Here is a 6,000-nt window from a genome sequence, read left to right on the forward strand (position 1 = left end):
TTTGTGTTTACCACTATCAAATTTGTGGAGAAATATTCAATTCATTGTAAATCTTTGAAGAGGTGCTCCACTGAAAATTAAAATCAACAATTGATTTGAATAAAAAATCATATTGTATGTAACTGATTGTATCTGACTGAAAAGACAAGTTAGTGTCATAAGCATATAATAACTAATCTCATTTTCTTAACTTGGTGATTATATATTTCACTAATATAATTAACATAGAAAAGATCCTCGTATGAGAATCACAAGATTTTTTTACAAGTTGGATATTGAATTTTCATTTTCACTTGGTCATACACTCTAGAACGTGATTGTATATACTTTCCGAATACCAGTGCCGTCTAGTACAACGCGTACATATATGTTGTCCCACACTTTGTGTCACTCCATGTGTCACGAGTTTGTGATTGGTTAGAAAAAGTATTTAACTTAAAATTTAATTATTAAGTATTTTTCTAACTAATCACAAACACATGACACATGGAGTAGTACAAAGTGTAAAACAGCAGATTTGCTCACCTAGTACAACATAGAGACATTTTGAATCTTATCCACTATGCTATCATGTAGAAGTTCTTTTACTATAAGCAACTTGTTTTAATTCGCATTTTATTTCAAACTTTGTGTACAAGAAATTTAACTATCATATTATTATATTATATATTATGTGTTGGTAGCAAGAGTAACTTATTGAATAATCCTAAGTATATATGGGCAACTAATCAATTAGACCGAAATCATTGAACCATTTAAGTTCATGTTCATTTCTTCTCCTAACAAATTGGTCAATTTCTTGGTTTCTTCCCTATCTTTTTTACCATCCGTTTTGCAATTTCCTTTTGACATATATTAATAAGGTACTAAAAGATTATACACAAACAAGAAAAGAGGAAATGAAAAAAGAAAATACATTAATTTAGGACATATTTTAAGAAAGATTCGAAAAACAATATAAATAGTTTATTAGTCAGTCATCATAAATCATAGCTGACTCGTGCGATTTCTTGTTGAATCATACTATTATAAAAATAAAATATTGTTGATGGTGACAAATTTTGATACTACTATACTAGTACTATAAGTTACATATCATATGAAAGTTACGTCATTGTTATCCAAGTGTTATAGTGGATGAGTAATATCTACTTTTTTTTTTTAATTTCAACCACTTGAAAATGTTAGATCTTAGTTGCAAAGTCTGAAGTAGTCAAGTAAAATTAATTAATTGTAATCTGATTTATAATTTAATTACTTAACTGAAACGGTACTAAAAAAATTACTTGGTTGTGATTAAGCTATATGCGTATGCAGTGATGTCCAGAATTATAATCATTATCTTCACTATGTCACTACATAATTGATGTCAAACCTTCTTACTGGTAATTTCTTTAATTTCTTAGTCCCATCACATTATTAGAGACTTTAGATCAATAATATATACTTTTAATATGAAAGAGTATTTCACAATAATAAATTATATATATATATATATATATATATATATATTTTGGACTAATCAGCTCAGCTTGAATTTTTTTTGAAAGAAATGGTTTTTCTTGGATATTTCGTTAAACTAAATGAGAAAATTAAGTGGGAGCTATTAGTTTAATTGCATGATTAACACGATAACTATCTGATTTTGAACATTTAGTGGAAGAAAATTAAAAATTAGAAAATGATTATTAATGATGTCGGCTTGTTCAATCTAACTTCAAAATTAAATTCTTCGCTTTCTTTTCTTAATCAAATATACATGTTACGTTATTTTACATTTAATTAGTACTGAACTATTGATATTTAATTTGCTAACAAATTATACTTTTGTTAAAGGTTTTCCCCTCTAAAGATGTTTGTCTTAACATGACATAATATATATAAAAGTTAACTAATATTTTCGGGTTGGACATGATTATTTAAGTGCAGAGGTATATGTAAGAAGATGATAGAGGATTAATATATTTGCAGTTGTACGTCACTTAACCGTTAACAGATGTGTTATTGTATGCATATAACGTAAGCAATTCTAGAAGTAGTAGCTTGTGACCAATGGGTACAAGTTGACCCTTATACTCATGTTTCACACATACAAACTACTTCATATTATTAAGATTTGGAACAACTCTCCAAAATCCAATTTGAATAATGAATATGACCATTCAAAATCTGCTTCTTGTAAATTGATGCTTCTACGGTTACATGCAGTTAATCGACTTGAGTCTAATATTATATATATAATTTGGAAAATGATATATCCTCCTACTATATTCTCATATTTACAAGAAGATAACATGTATTATAATAAGATATTTTAATTATTAATGATTGTGTCATTTTTTTTTGTGGGTAGGAAGATTAGTAAAAGGATATAACAATGCTCATATAATTTTTATTAGTTAAATATAATTGGACTTTTCTTTAATTTACTAGAGGAGCAAAATAATTTTTTCATCTTTACTTTTCTTTTCATATACTTGGGGGCATTCCCATCATGTCGGTGGTATTATAATGTACTTTGTGTTTTACACCGTTATCACACAACAACCTTTTATATAATTTCTAGATAATAATCGACATTAGGAAATTGAGAAGTGAGTTTTAAAATTCATGAATTATATAACAAATAAAAAATATTTCTATTTACACATCATACCAAAAAATATATTTATATTTTGAGATGTATTATTGATGTATATGCTTAAGAAATCTATAATGAATATCAAAGTACTTTGATCACTTTCAATGATTAACATAAAACTCCTAATCTCAAGAGTTTTTATTAGCTAACTAATATTTTTTCGGTCCTATTAATGTATCCCTTTACCTTTTGGATAACAAACTAATCTCTTTCAGGATTTGTGTCTGTCTATCGCAACAAGTGTCGCTCACAGAAATCAAACTTCGACTTTGAGGATCTAATGAGGTCTTACATCACTAACTAATATAAAAAAAGTATACCATATTACTAACATTAGTTGGAATTTGGAAGTAGGAATTTTGAGAACATTAGTGCAAACATGTTTTTCTTTAGTTTTATTTCTCTCAATCAATGAAGTTATCTCTAGAATTTATACTTTGCTAAAAAAAATATTAAACAAACAAGTAAGGAGTCCTTGTTCTTACATACAAAGTGGGCCTAGAAGTTTAGTTAAAGAAAATGGGTCAAATAGTGCATAGCAAAAATAAGTTGGTAGCCATCTTCTGTCCCTATTAATATCTTAGATCAATAAAAAATATATTATTTAATTGAGTAAAAATGTTATAAAAACATAAACTAATATTTTATATTATTTAATATAATTATATTGGATGGATTTATAAAAACAATATCGTTTTAAGAATTATGTTCACTAGCTAGGTACCAACCTAGCAAGGAATAGTTTGAGAAGGAATCATAATTTATAAAGTGATATGAAGACAAATGAGGAAATTTATATACTTGTAGAGCAGTGACCCATGCTATAAGGAATGATGCAATCCAGAATCTTTTGTCATTCACCACATTCTTCAACAACAAAGATCAAATGTCCTAACTATCTTCATGTTCCAAACTAATCACATTCCAACAAGTAATCAAAAAAATTATTTTCTATTATTTTTAACTACTTGGCATTTTTGATAGGATTGATACACAATGAGACACTAAATCTTGGAACAATTGATCTCCATTCATTTTTCAATTCCATTTTCCTATTTCTACTTTGTTCATTGCAATTCACCCAATCACCCTGCCCTTTTCTCTTTTTATGAAAATCTCAAAACACGTTTGGATCACCATATATGTGTTAAGATCATGTATATATATGCGATTGTTGGGATTATTCAAGTGTGAAGTCTCACATTGGATATGCGGGGAGGAGTGAAAGAGTTTATAAGAAGGAAAGACCCATAGAACTAATACCTTGATGTTTTGGTTCAAGACGTAGTGTCTCACTTGTGGATAAAAGTACACAAAATTAGCATAGTTGATTGAGTATAAACAAAAAAAATTAAGCATAAGTGATCATGATGCATTTGTGCTATATTATACTATTAGCATATAGATCAAGTAATGATATTTTAGTAACGAAACTTGGATATATTTTTCGATTAACGCATGAATAACTTATTACCCTAAATGACATTAGCTAAAACTACCCTTAAAATATTTAATACTTTCATATTTTTAAGGATAAAAATCTTTAATTCTGATTTATTTATATTTAATTATTAAAAAAAACTAAAAGGGTGATTTAAAAAGTCATACAAATTCGTAAAAAAGAACACAAGCAAGAAAATTGGGATATTGAATAAAAAAAATAGATTAAACGAAAAAAAATAGATTAAACGAAAAAAAACAACTTTACTTTCACCTCACTCATTAAAATTCACCCTCATTATTTTTTTCTTTACTAAAAAAATGCCCTTTTTGCTATTAAACTATGGTGTAATGTTTAGAGGAGTAAGTATATTGGTGATCTCTCGGTTTTGTTTGTTATTCAGAAATCTTGTGTTTCCTATACTTGGAAAAGCATTTTGAAGGCTAGCGCAGTGCTCAAAGAAGGCTTTGCCTATCATGTTGGCAGTGGTGACCAGTCTTTATGGTATGATAATTGATCTGGGTTTGGTAAAATTTATAACAGGGGGACTATGTTCATATATCTAATACTCACCTTTGTGTTAGTGATTTGTGTAGAGATGATTCTTGGGTTTTCAACAGTTTGTCAACTCTTCTCCTACAAGAGGTTTGTCAATTGATATCAGATTGGGTTGTCCCTAGTTTGTCTTCGACTGAGGTTGGTTGGTTTTGGCATCACCATGCTTCTGGTAGCTTCATGGCTAATTCTGGTTATAATTGGCTTAAACTAGTGACAATGACGATCTTCATAGCTCAAAATGGAGGTGGGTGTGGAGGTTATGGGTTCCATAAAAAGTGACATTCATGTGTTGGCTTGCGACTCATGGCTCGCTCCCTACCAATGATCTTTGTTTTTAGAAATATTTATCTTCGACTTCGGTTTGTGCTCATCGTAATGGGTTTGTGGAAGACCTTTTTCATACTATTAGAGATTGCCCTAACTCGGTCCTTCTTTGGCATCGTCTTAGATGTGTCCATCCTAATTTCTGGAGTAATCAACCCTTCAACAACTAGTTAAGGTATAAGTCTACACTCCGTAATGGTAGTCTTTTCTTGCCAGGCATCTAGTGGGCTTGGAGGTGGAGGAATAATACTATTCTGGGTACTCGGGCTTGGGATATCACCTATGTGGCTGTTTGTGTCCATTAGGACTATAGAGATTGAGTCTTCTGATTTAGATTATGGTTGTGGGGATGTCTCTATCTCTCCGGTTCAATGATTTCCTCCTGTAGCTGGGCAGGTGAAGCTTAATGTGGATGACGGTTGTTTTATGCATTCCAATATCATGGGTGGCAGTGGTGCTATCTGGAATCATGAAGGAAAATAGCTTCTCGGGTTTTCATCTAGTTTTGGAGTTGGTTCTGTTGTTGAAGTTGAGTTCTTTGCGATGGAACAAGGACTGCTTTTGGCTTGGGATGGAGGATTTTGATTTGTTGTGCTTGAGTGTGATTGCTTAGAGGCTGTGCAAATTATTTCAGAGAGTCTTGTGGTTAGATACCAAAGGATTTCCGAAGTGGTGAGTCGAATATGTGAGCTACTTGCTCATTGTTGAGTGGTTCACATTAGTTTTATTCATAGAGATGCTAACTCATTAACAAACTTTATGGCAATAAATTGTGCTCTTTCGGGCTTCAGTTTCAAGATTTGAATGACTGCTTCTACATGCACGTCAAATTTCTTAGTTTTAGATGTCTTAGCTTAGTTTTTGTTTTCATTTCCGATACAAAAAAAAAACTCAAAGTTCCCCCTAGACATAACGGATAGGTATTAATGTAATTATATTTATTTCTAAGGGATATAAACGTAAAATCAGTCAAAGTTACCGTTAAAATTCCACTTTTGCATACATATAAAGTTGCCCTGCGTTCAAAACCCTCTTT

The sequence above is a fragment of the Lupinus angustifolius genome, chromosome LG04 (assembly GCF_001865875.1).
Source record: "Lupinus angustifolius cultivar Tanjil chromosome LG04, LupAngTanjil_v1.0, whole genome shotgun sequence".
NCBI lineage: Eukaryota > Viridiplantae > Streptophyta > Magnoliopsida > Fabales > Fabaceae > Lupinus > Lupinus angustifolius.